The 26200-nt window shown below is 40.1% G+C and overlaps 1 long non-coding RNA gene across 1 annotated transcript in view; it reads left to right on the forward strand.

Annotated features, from left to right (window-relative positions):
* LOC134433715 (uncharacterized) overlaps window positions 1–24398 on the forward strand; it is a 228679-nt gene extending 204281 nt beyond the window's left edge. The window contains exon 11 of the long non-coding RNA XR_010031697.1: window positions 23113–24398. This is a non-coding gene — a long non-coding RNA (uncharacterized LOC134433715). The remainder of the gene's footprint in view (window positions 1–23112) is intronic.
* Window positions 24399–26200: the final 1802 nt, after the last annotated feature.

A 26200-nucleotide genomic window follows, 5' to 3' on the forward strand; every position in this document is an offset into this window, starting at 1 on the left:
CATCTGTCTCTGGCTCTTTGGTGCTGTCAGCTGTTTTGACACATTCCACTTTTATTGGCTGAAAAATAATGTACTAGTAAATAAGAATAGAATGAGGCAGTTGCCTTCACAAGAAAAACACTTTAAGAAAGGTGCTGTGATTTCCTTGTGCCTCTTAAATTGTGCCTCCTGAATTTGCATGAATATCCTTGTGAAGCTAAATTGCTGTTTGTATGAATGCAGTGGAGACAATTTGGGACCATCTGCATCTCACAGGTCACACCAGGAGCAGCATGTGACAAGAGCTGACTCTTGACTGGTTTCTTATGTGCTCTGTTACTGTGACTCTGCTGCAGTAGGAAGGTGTTACAGAAGTCAATGAGTGATTGCTGCCCTTCCCTCTCCTGCCTTTTGCTCTCTTTTTATTCTTTACTGCTCCTGGAGCTTTCTTGAAGCAAATTGAGTGCTGCCCTTAACAACTCTCCTTGAAGTTTGCTGCTCAAATCAATCTCTTCTTCCTGTGAATAATCCCAACTTTCTTTCCTAAATTATTAATTTTTCCTTCACTTTGGGCTTCCCTTGCTTCAGCCAGCTCTCTTTGCAACACAGCACACGTCCCTTCCTCTGAATGTGAAGTGTGCAGATCAAGTCAGTGTTTTATAATGTCCTAATTAGTGTACTCACAGGTTACTGGGTTATAGCAGTATGCCAGAGGGTCAATGAACCTTTTAAGTTAAATGAGGAGATGTATCTTCATGGGACCTAATTAGAAGGTGAAGTTATTAAAGACAGAAGGGAAAAAGCCACTAAGAAAGTCAGATAGCTTCAAAAGCTGTCAAAATAAGTTGTCTGTTGGGCTCTTTTTTAGGACTAGCTGGGCTTTGCCAAGAGCTGTAGTGTGAGGTGAGGATCTTTGTGAGAGCCTCATGATGGGGTTGGAAGTTCCCTGGGGAAGCCAAGGATCTACACCTGCACATCCTTGTGAACATCCCAACAGGAGAGACAGGAGGAGCCAGGGGGACAGCAAGGAGCTTGAATGGCTGCTTGCCTGGTCCTGGGAGGCTCAGCAGAGGATGGGGAGGCAGTAGAAGCAGTTTCTTGATGTTTGCTGTTTAATGCCACCCCAAAACCATGTGCCAGGGAAGGGGAGTCTACTGGAAGCAGAGACAACTTCCAGGGCAAAAAAATCAGGAAAACTCCTGTTGGAGAGCACAGAGACTGTTGATTTTTACTGATGCCATACATAATGGGATCCATACGTTTTTATGGAGACATTCTGTTGGATTTTGAAGTATTATTCTGGAGCACTGGTAAAAAATAACTGCTCCAAGATCCAGTATTTCTGAATCATTCAATTAGAGTGTTACTTTTAAGAATTGTACACGGAATGAAAATAGATATTGTCTCTCCCCACACAGCCTTGGGCAGAAAAAAATCATGGTGAGTTTGAAATGGTGTTTGTTGACACCACTGAATTGGATTTGAAAAAGAAATTGCACTGCACTGATTTCCTTCATTATTAGTGATTCAATACTAAGAATAGAAATCTGATATTATTCTGTGTTTGTGTTCCTCCCAGGAGTTTATGTAAGCAGGTCCCCATATACATCTGTAGAAACCTACTGAATTCTGTGTGAACTAAGTGTTGAGATGTATTTTTTTTCTCCACAAATGCAACTTCAACACAAATGCTTGAAGGGGCAAGACTCTGAATTTGACTTTCACACATAAATCTCATTCCCCACTTTATATGTGTTCATTTTATCCTCAGATTCTTTCACCCTTTCATCAGCAGTGTGAAGTTAGATCCTCTCTGGACCCTAAACAGAGTTAGGGTTCCTGGTCAGTATTTAAAATATACTTACTTCTCAGTGTTTGGGTGTTTGCTAAGCACAAATACAATCTTTTACATTTATTAAATTATTTGTATAAGAAATTGTTTCCTATGGTTTTTGTTGTCTGTTTAGATTTGGGCTTTTTTGTAGATGGAATGAGAGTTAATAAACCTTCTGTGATTTAATTTTCACCACTCTTTGGCCCAAGAACGTATTCTTTTCGTGACACTAATCTCTGACAGAAATTCTCACCTGTTGTATCTTTGTGGGTCAGGCATAATGAAAGGATTCTCCAGGCAGGTTCATGGCACTGTCTGTCAGGCTGGGTAAGCAATATTATTCCTGCTTTCCCAAGTGCAAGAGCCTTCTACCTTGATGCTTTGGAAGCGTGGGCTCCTTGCTGAGTTGGGTCACCCATGGAAAGAAGAGCAGCCCAAGGCTGTGAGAATGTCAGATGGACCTACAGCAACCCAAGGCTGTGAGAATGTCAGATGGACCTACAGCCCTCAGAACATCACAGAACCATCTGGGTTGGAGGGCACCTTGAAGATCACATAGCTGCAACCCCCACTGCCATCTGCAGGGACACTTTCCTCAGGGCCAGGTTGCTCAGAGCTGCCTCCAGCCTGTCCTGGAGCACTGCCAGGGGTGGGACAGAGCTCTGGGTGCTCGAGGACATACAGGAAAGCTTTGCAGTCCATAGGCACCAGCAGTCCCATAAATTTGGGCATTGCTGCTGGAGGTGGCTGATCCAAGTGGGCTCCTGGCAGCAGCACTTTGTTGACTCCTGCTCGCAAGCAAGGAGTGCAGAGAGGAGCGTGCCAGCTGAATTTCCTTGTTACTTTGGTGTGCCTCAGGGTATTGCTTTGAAAAAGCAATTTCCTACCTGAACTAAGGAGCAGTTTTGAGCTTACAGTGAACAGAAGTCAAATTACAAAGGTCAATATTAAAAGCGAGAGTTTTGCTTATAATGTGGATGAAATATTCAGAGTCATGCAGAGAAATATTTGGGTAGTCAAATTTGCCTGATAGATCTGGAGTTATTGTAGGTGAATGACACTGCCTTATAGTGGCTGATGACATGGCTGTGCAAGTAGATGCTCAGGCACTGTAGTTTTTTCTTGTGGGTTTGTTTGGTTTGGGTTTTGTTGTTGTTGTTTGTTTTATTTTGGTTTTTGTTGTGAAGGAGTAGGAGCGATTTCAGCAAGTATTTCATTCTGATGAAATAGAATTCAGATTTCAGATCCTGTGTATGACTGAACTTTTTCTAATGGAGCTGAAGCACTTCAGCTCACCTGTAGAGATGGCATCATCCAGCAGAACATGAAACAGAGCAGGTGGGAATGACTGTTTAGAGAAAATTAAGATAAATCTAGATCTATATATTTTGTCTTTCAGCAAGATGTTTGAGATACCCACATTTTTTGAGAAAGCATGGGGAAATGGTCAAGTGAAAATGAGGATGACTGAGGAAATTATGCCAGCCTTCCCAGGAAATGGGGATGGTCCCTGTGGATGTCACATGTGTGCTTCAGTGTCCTTGAAGCAGCCTGTCATCATGGATGCAATCAATTCCTATTCAGGAGATGCAAAAAGCTTCTGTAAGCCTAAAAGAAAGAAGCTGAACTTATTTTATAATTATAATGGATGGATAAAGGTTGTAAAAAGCAATTGCTTCTTGTGTGTGGAAGTGACCTATGGAAGCCAAATACTCAGCTGAAGTGTAGAGTCAGAAGAAACACAGGATTCCTTCCTGAAACAGTTCTCAGTAGATTTGATTAAATATATTTTTATATCACTGAAATATGAGTTACAAGCTATGTATACTATGCTATAAGCCTGGCACAGTTGAGATGTCTGTGCTGTTTCACATTTTTTTCCTTTGCTTTTGCTAGACTTTTACCAGTCTTCTGCACAATAAAACTTTTACACAGTTCACAAGGCTATACTTACCACCCATTCTCTGTTAAAGCAAAGGACTTATCCTCACTGGAGGTTTTTTCTGTTGTTGGTATAGCTTCACCAAATTTGTTGCTTGTATTAGGTTTGTAAAAAGATTAACAGCTGAACTTCCATTTGTTGGAGAATAATGTGTAACAGTTTCTGTATCTTCAATGAGTTTTAAAAATTCATTGAAGCACTGAATGTGACCACTAAGATGAAAAATGTGCTCTTTTTGAAGTTATTTGGTCCATTCATTTCTGTGGACCTTCAGCCCAAACACTGATTCCTTAGAAGCTTGTCCCTTTAAGCTGTCAGTGTTCCTGTTGTCTGTACCAATATTCTTGGGGCACACATTTCCCCATACATTAATAACCAAATTTTCTTATTAAAGCAGGGCCAGCACAATCATGGTTCTGTGGGCAGAGGAGAGGGAAGACTGCTTAGCAAGCAGTGAATGCCAGCTCACAGCTGCTCTGAGCTCACTGAAAAGCCCCATTAGGTGAATACTGAATGCTTGGCCCTGATGAAATGGGGGAGTCTCACTGCAGGGTCTGAGCAGCCCCCAGGGCTGGCTGCCTGCTTGGGGCAGGGTTACTGCCACAGCTTCTTCTGGAGGAAAGAAAGATATGAAATGAGGCTGTCCTTTAGCACAAATGACTTGTCCTGAGAAAATATTCAGGCCAGCTGGGAATTTTCAAGGGCCAGTCTGCTGTTTCAGTGGAAAGATCAGGAATATTCCAGTTGTCCAGTAAGAGGAATGAAATGGAGTGTTGGGATCTCTAGCTTGTCAGAGTGACCCCAAGAAGAGTTCCAAAGTCTCTTTTCCCAGCCCGGCGCTCAAAGAAGGAGTCAGGGCTCTTCATTTCTTGGTCTCAAGGTTGTTTATTGTATCTTATCTATAAAATTCTTTCTCCTGTCCTGCCGAGGTCCGCTCAGCAAGACAATCCAGGCACTCTGCCTGCCCCTGGGGTGGTGCTATCTTTTTATACTGAAAACTACATATACAATATTTACAGTTACTTTCCAATGCCTATCACCTATGTTAGACAGTGAGCTTCTACTCTAAACCAGTCATCACAGTGACCAAGTGCCAACATCACAGCAGAAGATGGAGGCCAAGAAGAAGAAGGAGAAATGCTGGAAACACCTAGATCCCTCCATCTTTCCCCCCTGAATCCCCATTCTAAAACCCCCAAAATCTACTTTTTCACCTTGTGATAAATTCACTATCATTCTACTTAATTTGTCATGGCTTGCAGATCTTCATCTAAGGTTGGTAACTTGCTCCACAGGTCATAATCAAAACCACAGGCATTTTGGGCTCTGTGCCAGGGTCTCTGAGACCCCTGGCAGGGGTCTGGGCTGCTCAGGACAGCCAGAGGGATGTCCTGGGTGTCCTGAAAATGGAGGTCCTATCAAACCTGGATAACTAATATAAACCTTGCAGAGTAATTCTAAGCAAAATCTCTTAATTCTGTGCCAAAAGTCCAGTTCTCTGAACTGCAGAGAAGTTTTCTGTCTTTAAGTCAAATGACCCTAGAAATGTGTGGGCTGATGGTCTGAAATCAAAATCAATTCCACTGGTTAATTATCAGTTAATCACTTGAAGTTCTTTTAAAAATGCACTAATGAAGTTGCTCTCATTAGAAATATAAGGATATTGCATGGCTGGGATTTCCAAAGTGCCAGAGCTTTCCATCCCCTTAGTCAAATGAGGAACTCCTTTAAGTTCCCTTGCTAAGGTTACTCAAGACACTTCACTGAAATGCATCCTCTGTTTCAAATGAGAGACAAATTAGTGCCAAATTATGTGCTTTCTCTGAGCTTAGCTGATGAATAATATTTTAAAATATAATTTTGAAGAAACTCTAATTGTCAAAACAATTCTTTTTTTGTAAACATAATCTTCACATTTCTTGTGGTGCTTTATTTTCAGGCAATGCATGCTATTTAAATGCACAAGAGGAAATTAAAGGCCTGTGATTTAGTAAAATGTTCATTTAAGGAACCAGTAGTTTTGCTTATTAGCATTTTCTAGCAATTAGAATGTTTCTGGGTTTCAATTAAGGCAGTATATGCTTGTTCCATACACCTGGATTTTCTCAATTTTAATGTCCCTTGTTCTCTCTTTTGAGATAAACCCAATACTTGGGTAATTCAAATTTTCTTCTTTCTTTCTTTCTTTCTTTCTTTCTTTCTTTCTTTCTTTCTTTCTTTCTTTCTTTCTTTCTTTCTTTCTTTCTTTCTTTCTTTCTTTCTTTCTTTCTTTCTTTCTTTCTTTCTCTCTTTCTTTCTCTCTTTCTCTCTCTCTCTCTCTCTCTCTTCCTTCCTTCCTTCCTTCTTCACTTCCTTCCTCACTTCCCTAAACTCCAGCTGTCGCAGACATTTTTTCACAGAAATCCTTTCTTTGGGATTTGTGCATCTTCTGGGAAGCAAAGGCCCCAGAAGAGAATGTAAACAATTGTTATCAGCTGCTGTGAAATGCAATAGGATGCACCTGTGAGTGGTTCATGTTCCATGTGTACAATTAAGGGCCAATCACAGGAGCAAGCTCGGGAAAGATTCCCTGGACGCAGAACTTTGTTATAGATTCTTTCTATTCTATTCTTAGCTTAGCAGCTCTGCAACTTCTCTCCTTATTCTTTTTAGTATAGTTATAATGTATTATATATCATATATCAATAAATCCAGCCTTCTGATCAAGAAACAAGATTCTCGTCCTTCTCTCACCCCAGTGACCTCCTCAGGTCACTGTAATATCCAGCCAAGAGGAAATCACTGCTATGCTATAACATGCAGGGTTAGAACATTCCTTAGAAAGCCTAGTTTGGCAGGTGTCAGACAAGGAGAGAGGAAATAAATTATAAAAGAAAAAATTAGGAGAAAAAGAAAAAGATTTTTCTTCTCTTTGGAAATTATATTTTTCTGTGTTCCTTTTTGTTTGGGCAAGAATATCAAACAACATGACAAATTCTGATGACACTAAAATTGCATGAATTTGGAAAATTTCATCCTTATGCCTGCAGTGGAGATAGTGACATGTATCCCCTTGTTTGCCTCAGCTCCCTGGAGCCCCTGTGTGTGCTCTGCTGGAATCCCCTGCTGCTCCTCAGGCTGTGTCTGCAGGGTGTTCACTGCTGGGCTACAGCACCCACGGGAGTCCCGAGGGATTGCTGTTCCCATAAATTGGGTCAAAGCTTTACTATCAGATTGGTTAATGTCATCTGCTCTGAGTCTGTGTGTTGGACTTTTTCCTGGCAGAAAATTCTGCCTCATCTCCATTGCCTCCAAAAGCAAATAGGAAAACAATAATTTTTGAGCAATCTTCAAATTTTGTTGTGAACAAGCATAGTTGGCAAAACCAATTGGCTTTAGCTATCACTACCAGAGCAAAAGCAAGGCTGGAACACAGAATTAATTGGCTTGGCCATGATCACATTAAAGTCAAGAGGGCAACAATTGAATTCACGTAACTTGAAGGCCTTGCCTGCACAAACTCTCAGCTGGGTCTAAATGTTGGAGTTCATCTGATTTCACCTCTAGCAAGATGCACAGAAAATGATTTTGTAATTGTAGAATTCCTACTTTGTCTTGAGAGAGTAAAAAAACCCAAAAACCAGAAACCTGAATAAAACACAAAATCACTTTATTCTTTCCTCTTCATTTTCCTTGCCTCTTCCTTTTCCTTTAATTTTCCATTTCTTTTGTTCATTTCAGATGCAGGAAGCCTGTGGAGTATTTACAGTCTATTTATTAGCAAGAGTTATCCCCCATCTCCACTAATACATTCAGTGAAGGCAAGTTTGCATCATTTCTGCCAAGGGATTTTATATTAGACGGAGGATAATGTTGAACTTTATAGATGTTGGTGATCATTTCCAGTGGGAATTTACTACATTGGCTTGATTTTGTGTTTCTGAGACTTTCATTACAGCTGTGCCCGGCTGTATATGGCAGTTCTGGAAAAGGAAAAGGCTCAGTGGGGATTTCAGTGTTCCCAGCTTAATGATTTTTGTTAACAAAAAATAAAAGCAAAGACAGCAATCAGGGATTAGTTTGTAGAGTTGCAGGGAGTCTAACAGGGAATACCCACAGTGGGGATGATTTGAGCTGGCTTGTTTCCCCTCTGGAAGTCCTGCTGCTGCCTGAGAGCACAGGTGTGGATGGCAATGGGGCAGAGCTGGAGGCAGGCAGGGGAGGAGGAGGAGAAGAAAGCACTGCCAGCAGGGTCTGCACAAGGGTTAGGACCACCAGCCAAGGATAAATCCTAAAAGAGGTGTAAGGAAATCTTGCACCTTTAATTACTGATGTCTTGGCAGGGAGTTCCCCTGAAGGAAATATTCAGGTTGTCAAGTTTAAACAGAGGGACAGCTGGGCACTTTTTGGAGGCCAGTGGAGAAAAATCCTCATTGTCTGTATTTTAGGAACCTGAGTCAAATGCCGGTTTGCCCAGATGTATGTACAACGCTCTCCTTTTTTAAACTTTAAAATACACTGCATGGAAATTAGGTATGGCTGAAGGGGCAGAATTAATAAATTCTTCCCTTTGTAAGGAACTGCTTGGTACAAGTACTGACTGAGGAGGAGAGAGTCCTAGGCCCATTCCCAGGATTATAGCTTCTCTTGTTTGCAGCCCACAATGACTCTTTGGTGTAAAACAGTCAGTTTAAGGGCGAGATGCAGATTTCTATAACTCAGGAATGTGCCCAGTCTTAACCATCCAGATGAACAAATCTATGAAATGAATGAGCAGAGAGGTTTTTAAACCAGCTTCTTTATCCACAGGCTTCAGAAATTCAGAGTATTTTCCAGAATGAACCACTAAAAGTCAATTTTGTGCATTCCTAACATTTAAATTGTCTTTGTGATAACCATGGTGACCATTACAGTTAAAAAAACCCTCAAGTGGGGAAAATGCACACTTGTTTTAAATTAACAAATGGAAAATAGAATGGGAAAATGTGGTTGAAAGAGCCTAAAAAATCTCACTGTTACTGCTCATGATCACTTTGGTGTTTTAATGCAATCTTCATTCTTTCTTGGCTTTATATATGTATATATATAATATATTCTTTCTGGCTATATATTTCTGTGCATTCAAGCAAATTTTCTGCTAGTGTGTCAGAATAGCAAAGTAATTTTTGTAGTTTGCTTTCTTTAACTGAAAAAAATTCCAGATACAGTTTTAATAAAGAGGCTCCAGTTTCTGATCTGATTCGTGTGCAAGAGCCCAGGCTCTCAAGGCTACAGAATGAGATATAAGTATAGTTCCACATGGCTTTCAAAGGGTGAGGGGGCAGACAGATGCCTACATATCCTTCAGTCCTAGCACAAAGAAAGTTCAAGTGGTTGTGAGGAGATTTATGCTGTAATGGAGTCGGTTTTAAAGGTATTTAGAGACCTGCCAGTGCAGGTACGCATTGATGAGTGTAAATCAAAGCAGCCAAACAGGCTAAGTACCCAACTTTTGTAATTTGTATGGAAGTTAGGTGCCTACCATACTGAGCCAAGTTAATAAATCTCTGTAGCTGCTACCTGTGCCTTGAGCTGGCCAACATGTCTGTGTACTTAGAGTTTCACCCTTATACATTCCTATCTTCTATGAAAACAAGGCTGGATCATGACTGCAAACTCTAGCCATGCTGCACACTATTCACCATGGAAATTACCAACAAAATTAGGGGCATTGTCACTGAAGTGAAAATATTTTGTACAGCTCTAGATGTAAGCTACCATTTCAGATTATTTTGGCAGCAATGACTCACTAGAAATCCGTGCCAATGACTATGGATTGTGAGGGATAAGCTCGGTTGTTCTGGCAAGACCTCATAAATACTGTTCTGCAAGAAGGAGTTTTTCTCCCCAGCAAGTCTTTTGACCACAGCTGGCTGGGAGGAAATCAGAGCCAGTGCTTGGAGGAGAGACTACAATTTGTGCATCTCTGAGTCCCCCAAGAGAAGCACTGGCAAAGGCTGGATGTAGGCAAAAAGAGAGAAGCAGAAGATCTGAATTTAAATACTTTACCAGCAGGCTATTGTCTTTAAAATATTCATGGTTTTCTTTCATTAAAATTTTCCAGCTTCTAATTAGAATTGGATGGGCAAGTTCTGTAAGAATGATTTTGGCATAAAAGCTGTTTCTCCATCAGCATGTTACCACATGGGGGTTGCATAAGTCTCCATTCTCTTGTGTGATGTGGGCTCACCAGGCTCAATAATAAGATCATTTGGCCTCTGAATAAGGCAGAGTACCATGAAGGAGAAAGACAGTTTGGGGCTGAATTGACATTTAACAAGTATCTGAGGAATATTAATAAACCAGAAATAATTTATTCTTTCTTTTAAATTCTCTGAAATCTCTGGAAATTCTTTGTCGCCGCAAAACCTTTCAACACTCTTGATCATTTTTTTCTCAGTCTTTCTGTTCAACAGCAACCAAAGGAACTCTTTTCCCTACAGTGTTAGAGACAGATTTCAATAACCCCAGGATGGTAATTCCAATATTTTACAAACTCCTGAATCACTGAAGAAGAGCCCTTCCCCACCAGACCAGGTGCTGAAAGCCTGCCCTGTGCTGGGAGCTGTTGTGGTGCTTGTGGAGGGAGAGCCCTGAGCGAGTGGCTCAGTGGCCCCACCTGGGCACAGTCAGTGCAGGCTCAACAACAGCATTGCTTGCTCTGCTTTCACTGCAAATGGAACCTAAGGATTTTGTTACTCAATAGCTGCATGAGGAAAGTGTTGTTAACTCTGCTGACAAATCCCATAAAATGTAAGGCCATAAGATGTGTGCCACAAATCCAAACACCAGATTGAGAATTTAGGCCAGCTGAAGAAGCAACCTTTCATTTTTTATGTAGAACTTTAGCTTTTCAAAAATATTTGAATAGAACTCTTCTAGATAAACTTATTATATGATGATATTTTACCTGAAAAGACTAATTGCACATTCAGGATAATTGCATTCAGAGATGCAGAGCAATTTTATAAATGGTTTAAATATTTTTTTCAGGTAATGAAGAGGCTGAAAAAAAATCACAAATTATTTTTATAAATTACAAGCATAAAAGAAGATAAATGTGTATAATATATTCCATAAAAATTCTTTCATGCTACCCAGCACTATATCTTGCTTTCCATTTGTCAGTGATGATGAAAGTTATTGAATGGAAACCCCTTGCAAAAGCGTTTCACTGGAAATGAGATTAAGGCAAAGTCACCAAATGGAAACTGAAATAGACCCTCCTTTATATCTGTTTCTTTGCAGCACAATTACATTTCAGTAATTTTGTGTAGCACATTCTTAATATATTGCTCATTTGAGGCCTGCTGAATAATTTCATGGGAAGAACTGTGTTGTTACTGGAAGAAATTTCTTGTCATTGCAAACAGCAGGGAAACACAGTTATTAAAAACTGATAAAATATTGGTATTTTTACTGCAAAATAACTAGTAGCTATTATTGGCACTGCTTGGAATTCATTTACTTTGTTTTCAATTAGGGTTGTGCATACAGAGAAGTTTGCTTAAGGTTGTGCTGCTAGCTGAACAGAAGCAGAGTGAGAGATACAGCACTTCAATGCAGTATTTATGGGAAAAACACCACACATTCCTGCTGGAGCTAGTAAAACTGCCTGTGGCTAAGGCTGCTTCGTATTTGCCATTAGCTCTATTTTCTTTGCTTTATCACTACACAGAACTGCTCAAGCTGAAATTTGCCACGCTTACCTCTGCCTGGGGTAGGGGTTTTTGAAATATTTCAACTGTAATTCCTCAGCTATTCCCAAGAACGAGTTTAGGAAGAATAAGTAAAATGTAAGTGGTTTCTGTATCTCTTGGGCAGTGCGCTAAAGACAAGCAGAGGGCTAAAATTCAGGGTGTGCTGCCTGCAGGGGTACATTATTCATTACCCTCTGCCAGGAGAGCTCATGGTAACTGATCTGTGTCTCTGGAGACCACATCAGGATCTATAGGGTCCAGTGAGGATAGAAATGCACCTCAGTAGACAGACAGAGAGACAGAGGGTATGGACCCAGCTGCCACTGGGAATTCAGATTTACTTGGATAAAAGGGCCTGGCAGGAGAAGAGCAGGGAGGCCAGGGAGACCTGCCCTTCCTCCCCCATATACAATGACAGAGCAGTGGGGATCTGTCCACCTTGTGTCTAGGGAAGTCACCACTGTGGCTCCCTGGCCAAGGTGCCTCATGGTGGCACTGGGTTCCCATGACCACTCAGGAGTGCTGTTAGAGGCAGAAAATTGCTTTAACAAGTCAGCCTGAGCAAATGGTGTGGGTATCCCCAGCACAGTGATTTCAGCTGCTGCATAAACACAACCCAAGCCTGCAGTGCCCCGGGCAGGCGCTGCTTTCCTGGGGCTGGTGCCACCGCTCTTCACATCAGGGTGCCTTCCTTGGAGTGAGTCACTGGCCCTGGAAATCATTGGTATTCAGATGGGCTCCTTTGCATCCTTCTTGAAGGCTGCTGCTGAAATTCCTGGCCAGACTCCCTTCAGCAGCAAGAAGTTGGTTCTGCCTGACCTCTGCTCCTGGCACAGAGCCTGCCTGGATGACACAGAGGTTGGAGGTCAGAGCATCCCAGACTCTGTTCCTGCCCATAAACCATTCCTTGGATGAGGTCCTAGGATGATGGTGGTGGAGGCATTGTCCTTCTCTGACCTTTTAACATAACCAGTAGTGGGACAAGGTAAATCTCTGGAAAAAACATCTTCAGGTCTGGTTTCTCTAACCATCTTAAAACAAGCATGTTCCTTTGTGTCATTGCTCTTTCCTTAACAGTGTTAAGGAAAAGTGAGGTAGTGAAGTGCTCAGGGAGGATCCAGAGAAAGCTCTTCCACTGCTTATTGCTCCTGCTGGTCAAAGTGAGAGTTTTCTGTCTGTCTCTCAAGAAGCTGAGGGCTCCTACTTTTTTGACAGATGGATAATGGAAGATGCTGCAGAAAGTCAGCTCTGACGTGGTTAGGGATATGACCTGTTGCCACAGTTAGCTTGTTAAGCCCACTGCCTTTCAGAATAAATTTGTCAGGGTTCTATTTGCACTGGAGTTGTTGATAACCTTTCCAGGATGAAGAGAAAGAAACATAAATTCAATCTGCTAACAAGTAGTTGTGTACATCACTGGCAAGGCATGATCTGTTTCTCCTGTCTAATATTTTGTCCACCCCACCTGTAATGACCCTGGCCAATTTTCTTGTTGAACCAGGAGTCATCCAAATTATTAAAGTTCTCTTCATGTGACATCCTGGGACTTGGTGTCATTTCAAATCCATAAAAAATGCTCTGTTCCTTTGCAGCATAGCCAAGGAATGTTCTTAGAGAGTCTAAGGACTAATTCACATGTGCCTTTAATCACCTCTTCTTTTGAATTTAACTAATTTGAGCAAAAGATAGATGATACTACTTGTCCTCAGAGTTCAGGCCATTTCTACAATTAAAGATGATATTTCTGCAATTAAAAGTGACTTTTAAATCTGGCCTAGTGTGTTTTTCATTTTCTCTTCATAATTTCCTGCTCTAAAGAATTTCCTTTTCTGTGAATGAACAAAAGACCTGTGTGCAAAACTGAACAGCGGTCTCATCATTACCTTACTTTTACTTTCTTGGAACAAAAACCTCATTTCAAATTGTTACCTTTTTCCTACCCATTTCATTACTGCAACATAATTTCAAACTGATTTGTAAAATCATCCAGCCTTTACATTGCTGTTGTGGTGAATCTCAACCTAATGCAGGAGGTCTGTGCTCAGAAATATCTCAAGCTGGTCTAAGCTGAAGTCTGACAAATTTTTCTCCAGCTGCACGGTATGTTACCAACACAGGTCCATTCTGTGACAGTCACAAGATTTGTCAGGGATTCTTGTCCTTATTTTAGGGTCTTCAGAGGGACCATGCTTTCTGCATCTCACCTGCAGACCATCCTTTGTGACTGAGCACGGCAGTAAATATGAGATATTCTGGTTCTGGGCTGATCAGGCTGAGATTGAGGGCTGGCACCAAGTAACCAGGCCCCAGCCAGCACCTCTTTGTATCATCCTAACACCTGGGCAGACATTTGTGCTGATGTAGCTGAAATCCAGATGGATTTCTGGCTGATGGGGATAATTAAATGTTGTTCCTATAGCATGGATGTAGATGAAAAAAAATTATTTATAATATCTTGGATAATGAAGGCTAAATCCATCTGCCCATAACTGGTTGCAAAAGAATGGAGAGATTTAGCCACCCCCCCTAGAATCAGGGGGGGTTGCTAAATGCAAGAACCAGCTTTTTGCATTACACAAATAAAATATTTTGCTAATCATATGCTGATTCAAGTGATTTCTATTTGGCACAATATTAGCATGATCCAGTAATTGCTAGAATTTCATTTATTTCAGTCTGCATCTGCATGTTCCACAGGTGATAATCAGAGGTCTTTCTCTTTCTCTGTCCCGTGGGAGACAGTGACCTTATCACTTCTTTCCTTGCTAAAATCCTGCTCTGTTCCCCAGGTACCAATTGCATTTCCTTTCAGATTTGTCTAATTGATGGATGGAATTAGACTAAATTCAGAGCAATTGCTCTCAACCTTTAAATAGCAGCTGGGTTGTGGCTTCTATTTCAGACTTGAAGAGGAGCCAGTGCTCCCAAAGGAAGGGCTGTGGTGCCAAATCCTGCCTGCCTTGCCCAAGGACTGGGTTTACTTTTTTCCCAAAGCCTTGCTTTGCACACACACTCAGACAGCAGGGAATACAACACTGCCCCTTTAGAGTTTCTACCATTCTAGATAAAATCTCTTTCACATTGATTCATACTAAGAAAAACACTTTCTGCAGACTGCAGTCTCCTGGATGCTCGTCAATGCTGCCTGTGTCCCATCAGTATGCTGCAGCTCAATGTACAAGCTTCAAACAGGACTAATATATAAAGTCAACACAAATTATTATATTAAGTTCATAGCCTCAGTTTAATTAATAAAAGAAAAGCAACAGTTTAATATTAAAACTGTTTTATCAATTGCATGCTTTAAAATCAGCCTCCAGAAAGTGAGGAAGGATTTCACTCTGTGGTTTTGCAGCAACTTGGTTCAGATTAACCTGATAGCATAATATGTCCTTTAGAGACAAGAAATGTGTTTTTTGTACCACAGAAGAGGTACTGAAGATAATAGTGGGATGATGCTAAAATAATCAAAATAATGAAATTTTTGAAGTCATGCTATTTCACTGTATTGTGTGGAGTTCCCATTACATACTCATGGATACTTCCAGGATCTGAATCATGCAGGGAGGAATTGCCTTGAGAATACCAATTATCCAGATGCAGAAGAAGCTTAGAATACTTAAGGAAAGGAGAAAAATATATGTCACTCCAATACTGCTTTTTATGTACAGCATTCAAAACTTGATGTTTATCACTCACCCTTTACTGTTTGGAAAGGAAACAAAGCTTCTCTTGGGCCCTCCTCTAAGTAAATAGATGTTTCCTTTTGTAAGATGCCTCCTCCAAGGTCAGGATTAGCTTCTGCCATAGTCCCTCAGTTTTATGATATGAGGAGGTTGTATCTCAGGGATTTTTTTTTGGAGGGGGGGGGGAGGAAAGAATAAATCGTTATTGTTACAATCAAGAATAGAGAGGATGTAATTCCAGAAAGATTGTAAAAACCCAGACACCTTAATAAGTTAATGTTGGAAACCTCCTTCAGTCAGTACTGGACTTCAGAATTACAATTTAAAAGGCACATAAATTGGCTGCACCATTTGACTTTTTACTGGTCTGCTTTGAGATGGTGTAGTGAGGTATATCTGCTTTGAGATGGTGAAGTCAAAAGCAGAGCTGACTGTACTGTGTCTTTCACTTACTTTCCTTGAAAGGTTAAAAGGAACTCAGACTTTAATGTTGCAGGACTGTTTTAAAGGAAGTGTCACCTACCTCAATTGAAAGACTCTGTCTATGCCCTTTGAGAGCCCTTCTAATTACAGATACTGAGGTGTCCTTGAGCTTTGAAGCAAATGCTTTTATGCAGTTCAATATATTCTACATTGCAGATTACTGTTTTAACTTTCCATCCAAAAGAACATTTTCAGCTTTTGGTCACAGGTTAACTTTAATTACACTACCCCTTCTAGAGATGAAGGCTCTATAAGCACCTAAAAATGCATCATTCATTTACAAGTACACAAGCAATTAATTTTCTCCTTCTAAAAGTGACTTTATTTCCAAGAAATGGGTTCTTACTTCCCAGTATTTTGTTCACTTGATCATGGGCTTCAGGAGAATGCTTTGATAATGGTGATGGAGTTACTGTTTTGTACTTGCTGAATGGATTTTATCAATTTCTTGCCTTAAGAGGTCTTAGCTGCATACTTCTTTGATGTGGTAGTTTAAGCAAACTCTTCATTGTCTTGGTTATTTTATTTGTGTTTATTATATGACAAACATATAATAAAGAATGATTTAAATAAAACTATGAAAAAGGTTAAAAAAGTTTATAAACCAAAGTGATATTGGTCAGGCTTTCCAGCACAAATGATCTCCTTTCAATCTGATCTGAAGAAGAAATCTTTGGACTAAGTAGGGTGGAGAACATTTGTTCACAGTTTAACTTAATTATGTTGTTCAATTAATTAGTAACTGCTCAATTCCTGGAGCATATAGGTGGCCTCACAATCTTGAGGACTGAAAGTTTGATTTCACTCTTTGACTTCCACATAAAGCCATTAATCACTATTCTTTGCTCTTACACCAGCATCATCCCTCTAGACCCCACAATGAAGATGAGCAGCAATAAGGCAGCAATTACCAACTCCCATGGGCTGACATAATTACTGACACAGACAGCCACCAGCCACAGGCCACCAAAAGGCCACCAAAAGGTCAGGGCTGCAGAGCCAGGCCCTCTGTGCTGCTGTGAGTGCTCTCTGCAGAGCACCTGTGGCCCCACCTCGCTGGTGAAAAGGGACCTCCTTGCCGGGAGGATGTTCCTCTGAGGTGAGAAATTTAAATGCTTTTTCCAAGGGCTGTGGTAATAATACCTGTACTGCTCTCTGCACATTTTCCTTGCTTGCTTCCTTGGACCATCACAGCCGTAATGATGCCATTACCACTTATTTAACCTGTCAGAGTATTTTACTGAGTTCTTAAACTATCAGCCCAGGATACAGCAGTAAGTTGTGCTGACGGGGTTTATTGTTCATGAAATACACCTTCCCAATTCTAATGTGCTTGTCAGTGCAATCTCCAAGAAAATATACCAAGATTTTAAATTAAGAAACACAGAATTCCTTAGGATATTTTACCTTATCTATAAGTTCCAGAGGGATATCATTAATGCATAGTGTTCCCTTTTGGAATGCAAGTTACTTTTTAATTTGATTTTTAGCATTTTTGAAAATTTCCATACACTTAGCAATAGAACTACACAAAGCTTTATTTGCAGGTCACCTTTTTTAGTTGTTGGAATATTATATTCAATAAATAAATTGAAACAACTCAAACATTACAGAAGTTATCAGGAACAAGAGTGTGTTGTACAAGAGCATTTTAGGGATGACATAACAAGATAGGCTCTCTGTTAGTTGCTCTGGCAGATCTCCTAAAGTCATTAAGCACGTACAGTAAAGCGTGGTGCAGAACACCAAAGGCAGCTTATCACACATTCTCTGCTTGATCACAGATTAAATTGAATGTGAAGAAGAAAATTCAGACAAAGAAAGTTCCTTTGTATTTCCCTTAGAAAGTAACTCATCTGAATTCAGGTGGAACTACCCCTTTCAGGATAAATTAATACCATAGGTTTCAGAATTTCCCAAATTATTAGAGTGATTATATATTCCACATGCATTAATTCTGCAGAGGTATAGGTTTCATCTTCTGTGGCCACAAACACTCAAGTCTGTCACAAAAGCATAACAACATGCAAATAAGAAATTTCAGTTTCATATCAGATAACATATACTGGATATGCACAGTGTTAAAAAAATTGCATCATCACTACATCTGTACCGAGAGCAGTTAATTTTGATTTTGTAACTCATTTATAGGAGAGAATGCCACCATATTACTGACATAATGCAAAATCAAGTGTTCCACTTCTCAAATATTTCAGTGAGTTTCACTGGCTGCCATTGTGTTCTATTGCCCTGGACATGCAGATTGAGTTCCATTACTGTGATTGAAGTTAATAATAAGGTGAACTGCAAGTCTTTTAAGCTTTTGCCCATCTCTGATCTGTGTTTTTCCTAAGAGGAGTAGTAGGAGCCATTTACCTGGAACTAGTTTCTCATCATTTTCTCAAAGAGAAAGCAAGTAAAATATCCCAAAGACTGAAAACCAGCGAAAGGAACAAGCTAAAACATAACTTATGCTGCCAGGTTTTTAGAGAGAAAATATAGTGTTATATGTTCATGCTCACTTTTCTTTGTTGCTGAATATCACACAAACCAATGGATAATTACCCAGGATCTCCTTCTTGATATTGCTGATCACAGAACCATAGAGGAATTTAGGTTGGAAAAGTCTTTTAAGACCATCAAGTCCAACTGTTAACCCAGCACTGCCCAGTCCACCACTAAACCATATAAACCAGTCCATTAAACCATGTAAATGTGGATCACAAGATCTCAACACAAGACATTAAAAGCCCTTTTGAATTTGAGAACAGACTAAATTGTCCGTAAAAGCAACCAAGAAAAGCTGTCATCTAAATTGAACTATGCTAATGTGTTCCCATAGATTTGACAAGAACAAATGCACCATCATGGAAGTGTCAGACACTGCTGTCTCTAGGTTATTGAGATTTCTTTCCATCTAAACAGCCCTAACTTTTTCCTCTCATATACACAAGGAATCCAGCATAAACCTGGAATTTTCTCCATTCTGTGACAGTCTCCCTTGATAATTAAATGGCAGAAATTTGAAAGGAAAAATTGAAGCTGACAAATATGTTGAAAGAGAGATATGTAATCATCTCAAGGTAATATCATGCCACTTTGCATCCAGCAACATTTTAATAGATACTGTTATTCTAGAAATCATACCCATTATTTTTCAAAACCTGCTAAAAATTTTTAGGCATCTTATTAAGAAGCAGTAGAAGTCATAAAATGGTAGAAGGGCAGAAACTTGTACAAAAATGGAAGTACTTTCTTCAGGGCTTCACGCAATGGAAGTGTCTCTCCAGTTCCAGCAATTTTCCTTGCTATACATTATCATATTGCACATTTGAGGACTTTTTTCAGTGCTCCTTTCATTTTGTTATATTGAGAAATATGTCTGCGTGAAGAAGAAACACGGACTAGGGACACCCTTGGAATGATATTTTTAGTAGGGCTGAAGTATGAGGCAGTTTGTGAATGATATCTATTGATGATGTAGAAAGAATTTAAGTAACAAGACTAGGAATGACATTGTGAGGAGCATTGAAGCAGAGAAATTGCATTTATAAGTATCCTCACTGGATGGATTTCATTTGGCATAGTCCCTTAAAGATTTACGTATGGTATAGATACATTCTACTGGATCTTTTACAGAAAAAACTTTGCTGGGTTCTCTGCAGATTCAGAATAGATTTCCATTCTCATTAACTACCTTCACATTTCATTTTGAGATCACAGGTTAAATACTTTCTTGGAATTTCTTAATTAAGAATAAATGTAATTAAGAATAAATGTACTTTCTGAGTATATTCTGCTAAATTTCCAAAGAGATTGGGGCAATTCTCAGAGGCAAATTGGTACTTGCCACACATATTAACTTCACAAACAGGACTGCTAAGAAATTGAGACCAGTAATTATTGATTCCAGACTTTGACTTAACAACCTGTTGCCAAAATCTGCCTTCCCTGCTGCAGGGGAGGAGCTTCAGCATCCCCCAGGCTCCCCAGCACAACCCAGTTTCTGTGTCAGGGAGGAAGGGCAGGAGCAAGGTGGCACCTACAGATGTGAGTGCACTTGTACCTGTGCTCTGCAAGTACAGGTGCACTCACGTCTTCTCCTCTGTCACTGCTCTGGGGCAGAGGAATTATCTGGCTTCCACAGCCTGGCATTTTGTCTCCACAAGAGTGAAATGCTGGTATACAAGACATCTGGACTTTTCTGTCTGGTTGCTTGAGATCTTAGTTGGACTCCCACAAGGTAAAAGATTGCCTTGTGTTGAGCCAGGCAACAGATGAGCATTCCCTACACATTTGGGGAACTCTTTTGAAATAAAATAACTGAGGAAATATTTAACACAGATTTTAAAGACTATAAATAATTGGTTATGTTTCTTTCTCCCTTTCTTTTTCCCCCTCTCCCTTCTTCTTTCTCTACTTTTTATTCTTGTACTCCTTGAACTACCTCTTCTTCTCCTTCTCCTCCTTCTTCTTCTCTTTCTTGTCTTTCTTCTCCTCTCCCTCCCCACCCCCCATTAATATTTTCCTTTTCTCTTTATTTTCCACAAGGTATATTTTTGGAATAGACTTTTCCACTTTTTATTCTGGTCCATAACAAGGCTGATGAGTCACTGAAGCTATCAATGAAATTTTTCCAGCCACCCTTGCTCTGCACACACTGCACTCTTGGAGTAAAGGTCTTGATGACCTCTGGAGGCCAAAATGAGAAACTTTTGAAATTTTTACCCTGTGTTTCTGGAAGAAAATAGTAGACCCAATGCTCTCCACTGCCATTAATAAGATGGAGGAATTGTTTTATCAAAGACCAAATGTGCCTGATACAGACAAAAATACAGCATTTGTGGCTCTGCAGAATTGCACATTGAACATATTGTGGGGCATATTGAAACAGCATGAAATTAAGTATGATTTTTCAGGTTTTCTCATGCTCTTTCATGCTACAGAGATTCAAGCAAATTCACAAACCCTCTTTTCCGAGTGTAATCTCTTACCATTATACCCATCTTATTTGGCTCTCAGACAAACCTCTGTTTTAATAATTTCTTTGCTAGAGAGAGGTTTAGAATACTGTAAACATATGATTCAGTCTTGTTCCCCTTTCCTTAAAGACTGTAGAAATAAGTTATAAATGGTGAAATAATGATAAGCTGCAGAAGATGCACTGAAATATTGAAAAAAGAAATTTCACAGCCCCAGTTATTCAGATGAAACTTAAATTCTATTGAAACATTGAGGACTTAACCACCCACATAAAATCATAACCATGCTTAAAATCTTTGCAAAATCAAAATTATACTGGTATTTATCAAAGATGGAGTAATTCCCCAGTATCATCTCTATAATTTACATGTTTTAAATGTCCTCTGATACTTTCAGCATTTATCCTTGTGACACTTGTCTTTTGTCTTGCCAGGTTTTAGTATTTAAGATTAGAGGGGGACCTTTAAACAAGCAGCCTGATGATCTGCATGAAAAAGCTTAATATTGGTCCCTTGCCTAGAGACCAGTTACTCCTGGTTAGCTGAAGCAGAGCTTCCAGAAAGCCACTTAATCCTGGTTTGTGGTTATCAAATTTATTCCTCTAATGTCTTTCTCCAGTGGTCAAGGCCTGTCATTTTTAAAATGTGCTTTATTTCTCACCTGGCTGTGGATGACCTCAATATTCAACCACTGCCTCTCCATGTGCTGGTCTTTGCTAAAACTGAGTCCTTTTGCATCTTTGTCCAGCAAGGCAATCAACTCGTGTGATTTCCCAGTCCTTCCTTTGACAGGATAAACAGACTCCTTAGTTTTTCACTGTGAGAAATTTAAATAATTTTAAAATAAATTTAATTTTATTTAATTTCACATAATAATTTTCAATAATTTAAATTATTTTTGTGATCCCAAATGGTTTTAATTTTCTTTAAAATGTAGGTACCAGAATTTTTACCTTCTGTAGTAATGCTCAGCTTCTCTTTTAAGATACTTACATCTTTTAGAAGTACTTTGTGCTGAGACAGAAGTTCTTAGTCTCTTTGCATGACCTGCACCCCATGTTCCAACATACACAAAATTTCTTTCAGCTCTGTCATGATGATTTGGACTCAGCCTGTGGTCTGGACCCAACTTGTGATCTGTTGCGAGCATTCTCTGTTGGTGCTCTGCCCTTGTTGCTGTAGGCATCTTTAGATAAATTCTCCTATATTGGTTTAAGCCAAATTGTATTAGGAATGATTTTATATTTATTTCTAGAACACAAGTAGAAATTATGAAGAGGATCACTTGGCACTAATTTTGGTGAGAATCACTTAAGAGATGCCCTCATGGATTTCACTTTGAGATCTTAAAAGAGTTTAGTGTAGGGTTATTGATATCAAAAAGTGCCAATTCCTCAGACAGGATGAGTGTGTGATGATAATAAACAAAAATACATCCATTACATCTACTATGCATATATATAGTAGAGCAATCAGTCAGGAGGTAAACACACTGAACAATGAAATCAGGTTTGTTTTGCCAAGTCTTGTGTGGTCAGATTGTGTTGAGTCACTTTCATTGAACTGATAATTATTAGTTAATTTTTATATGTGTTGTTGAAATCAGAATAGCTGTGTTCTTCAGCTGCCCACATCAAGCTGCTGATCAGAGCTGAACATTTACTGTGTGGAATTTTGTTAAGCACTCTGAGTTAACAGTACCAAAGGAGATGCATCAGTCACACATCTCCCTGCCCGACCTTTTTATGCTGATGCTTACTCAGGCCAGCTAGTTTAAAAACTGCAGGCAGTTGGAAATAACATCTTATTTTTCAGTGTCTTTTGAATAATAAACACATCTTGTGTCTTCATGAATATGTAAGCTATTCTGTTTCCTTCCAAACAAAAAACTTACTACTATTAGTTATTGAAAACTCTGCTATTTTCCTTCATTACTAGCTGTGCTATCATTCTTCTTCATGACAGGTATATTTAGTACACTAAGAATTCTTTTTCTCCTAGTACAGTTGTTTTAATTTCATATCACTATTCATACTGATGCTCAGTTGTACCTTTTCTGAAGTTCTCACCTGCTGATCTGTGTTCCACTTTTCTGTGCTCCAAAAGCTTACCCTGGGTTTGCACTGACTGCTGTCTATTCCTCCCATTTCTCTTTGCAATGTTTGTTACTCAACTTATCACCTTCATTTTGCTAGTGGATTAAAAGGAGCTTTTAGAAAAATATTACATATTTTCAACTGTACATCCATGGCTTTTTAATCATCTCATATAAGTTTCAAAAGAGTGCTCTGAGGAGCCAGAAAAAAAAAAAAAAAAAAAAAAGATTGCCAGTCAGAAAAGAATCACTTCTTATAATTTCCCTCAGCTTGACAAAACTAACCCTTATTCTCTTTTTTTCCACACTGAATGTAATAAGATTGTGATCGCTGATCTCCAGGCTTTGCCAGCTTCCTCACCAGTGACTAAATTTTTTTTTTTCTTTTTTAAGGCCAGCACAACAAAGCCTGCTACAGAATTGCTTTTTGTTGGACATATTGTTGCTGTGAGAATGTGCCATCTTCTGCTTCAGGACAGTTGTGTTTTACCACACACTCCCTGAGTGAGACCTACAATCCCACGCACATTTTTTCCCTGTCTTTGCATTGGGAACCAGTGCTCAGACAGAGAGCTGTGCTGCTCTCCTGCTGGGAATCCTGCAGCAGCCACCCCTGCCTGTCTCCCCATCTCCATTTCCCTCCTGAGCTTTGTCTGATGTGCATCAGGTGCTGTGATTGCACATTTCCCTCAGCTGTGCGTTAGCAGAGCAGTTCCAGGTCTGTGACTCTGTGTTGCTGGCTGGGTGAGGAGGCAGAGAGAAGCAGGCAGGGATGGGATCTCCAGCCTGGCAAACCAGGGTCCCATGGGCTGGGGGAGAGCACAGCTGAAATCTGATCTCCCCTCAGCATACAGCAGCACAGAATTCCTGCCACTGCTGCAAAGTCCACTTTTGGGCTTACAGCAGCTGGATATCCCAGCATTTTCAGAAGTCCTCAGCAGAGTCTGGTGTGAACTATCTCCCGTGGGCAGCAAGGAAAGAAACCTCTCCTAACCAGAGAGTGTGATAGTAAATGCCCTCAAGTGGTTTCAGAGGAGATAAAAGATTGGATATCAGGAAAAATGTCTTCATCAAAGGAGTTGTGAAGCACTGGAACAGGCTGCCCGGGGAAGTGGCAGAATCACCATCCCTGGAGGTATTTAAAAGACATGCAGATGTGGTGTTTTGGGACAGGGCTTAGTGGTGCACTTGGCAGTGCTGTATTAACAGTCCTGCTTGATGGTCTTTGAGTTCTTTTCACTTCTAAATGATTCCATGATTCTATGAAATGGTTCCTGTCTTGCTTCCTTCTGTGGGTATACTGGCACACCTGCACAAGCTTAGTGTCAAACATCCATCATACTTAATGAGTAATTTTGGATTTCAAAACTATTTATACATGGGGAATGAAACCAGAGGAAAAGGGGAGTAGAAAAATGCTGCAAATTTTTGAATAGAAACACCATGGGGGCATTTCTTCACAGCACTGCAAGAATCTACTCTTACAAACCTTTTTGAAAACTCTGCCACTTTGGTTTGAAACAACATGGTGTGAGGTTTTTCCCTGATGCTCACTTTAATTACCTTTTGCTCCCTAATAAATTTAGAACACTTAAATTGAAAATAGCTATGATCCACAGCCCCCACTCATTATCAGAAATCTGTATGCAGTTGCACCCAGTGTTTCAGTTTGCATAACTTATTTGTGACGTTATTAAAGCTGCTTGCATAATAAAATTAAATGCAGTTTACATTTAGTAATGTGTCTGTTCACTTGCCTGTAATCAAACTGACAGCTTTTCCTTTAAACAGTCAATCAAGTCTCTGGTTCTTTCTGGCTCTGTTTATTTAATTGGAGTTGAGATGTCATAAAACAGAATGGAATATTTTACAAGTTCTGATTACATGCTTTGACTCTTTTAGGACTGCAATTTCTTTCATTCATAAAAAAGAATCTTTGAATTATTAAAAAAAAAAAAAAGCCCTGATTTTCATTTTACAGTTGCTGCTACAGTTACAAAACCACAGTCTGAATTGTAAATGTTTTTTCTCAGTCAAAAGTAGCTAAAAAGCCTACACATTAAGATCTTAATTGATTAGATTATAGCAACAATTTCACGGATAAGGCATAGTTTTTCCAGGCTATATCCTCTGAATAGAGTTTTATTTAAAGATAAGGCAAAATGATTCTGCTACAGAACAGAATTTAAGAACTGAATGATGCATCTGCAGCTGCAATAGTAGGGTATTTGAAATAAAAAATATTGCCTAACACTTTTTATTACTCAGAAATTAGGTACATATCCTTAATATGCCTTAGTGAGGCCACATTAGCTGTCACCAATCACCTTCATAATTTTGATGTGCCTTAGCATAGTTTCCAGTCAGATTAGCCCCATGATCTTGCCAGGCACAGAGGTGAGACTGACCAGCCTGTAGTTACCCAGATCTTTCCTTTTTCTCTTTTTAAAAATAGGGCTCATGTTTCCCCTTTTCCAATCAGTGGGAGCTTCACTGAACTGCCATGACTTGCAGATGGGGTTTACAGTGCCTCAGCAACTTCATCCACCAGCTTCCTCAGGACCCTGTGTGTGCATCTCACCAAGTCCCATGGACTTGTGCACCTTCAGCTTCCTTTGATGGTCTCAAATCTGATCTCCAATGGTGGGTGGTTTTTCATTGTCCCAGTCACTGCCTCTGCCTTCTGTCGCTCAAGTGGTGTGACTGGAGAGCTTACTGGTGAGGAAAGAGGCAAAGAAGTCATTAAGAACCTCAGTTTTCCCCACAGGAGTGTTTCCCTCTCAAGAGGGCCTATTCTAACAGTGGGCCTCTGAATAGAGAAAAATGAGCATTGACTCCATGATTGCAGAAGGCTGATCCATTGCTTTATTACTACTCTACTCTACGACAAACCCATCGCCCTTGCCACACAGTCACAACACACACACATGGATCCAATTGGTCAATGAATCCAAAACCATCACCAGAGCTCAGTTAAGAAACCACCCTTTGGTAAACAATCTCCATAACACATTCCACATGTGCACAACAGCAGGCGCAGCAAGTGGAGATAAGAATTGGTTTCTCTGAGCTTTGTCACAGCTTCCCAGGAAAATCCTGGGAGAGAATTGTCTCTCTCTGTTCAGAGGATATGTGATTACCACAAGGACTCACATTCCCTAGTCTTCCTTTTATCCTTGATGTACATATAGAAGCTTCTCTTCTTGCCCTTGACATCCCTGATCAGATTTAATTCCATCAGGGCTTTACTGTTCCTAGCCTGATCCCTGGCTGCTTGGAGAATTTCTCTGTATTCCTCCCATGCTACCTGTCCTTGCTTCCACCCTCTGTAGGCTTCATTCCTGTGCTTGAGTTTGTCCAGGAGTTCCTTGTTCATCCACACAGGCCTCCTGGCATTTTTGCCTGTGTTCCCCTGTTGGGATGCATTGCTCCTGAGCTTGGGAAAGGTGACCTGTGAGCACCAGCCAGCTTCCTAGGGCTC

Source organism: Melospiza melodia, chromosome 2 (assembly GCF_035770615.1).
Source record: "Melospiza melodia melodia isolate bMelMel2 chromosome 2, bMelMel2.pri, whole genome shotgun sequence".
Lineage (NCBI taxonomy): Eukaryota > Metazoa > Chordata > Aves > Passeriformes > Passerellidae > Melospiza > Melospiza melodia.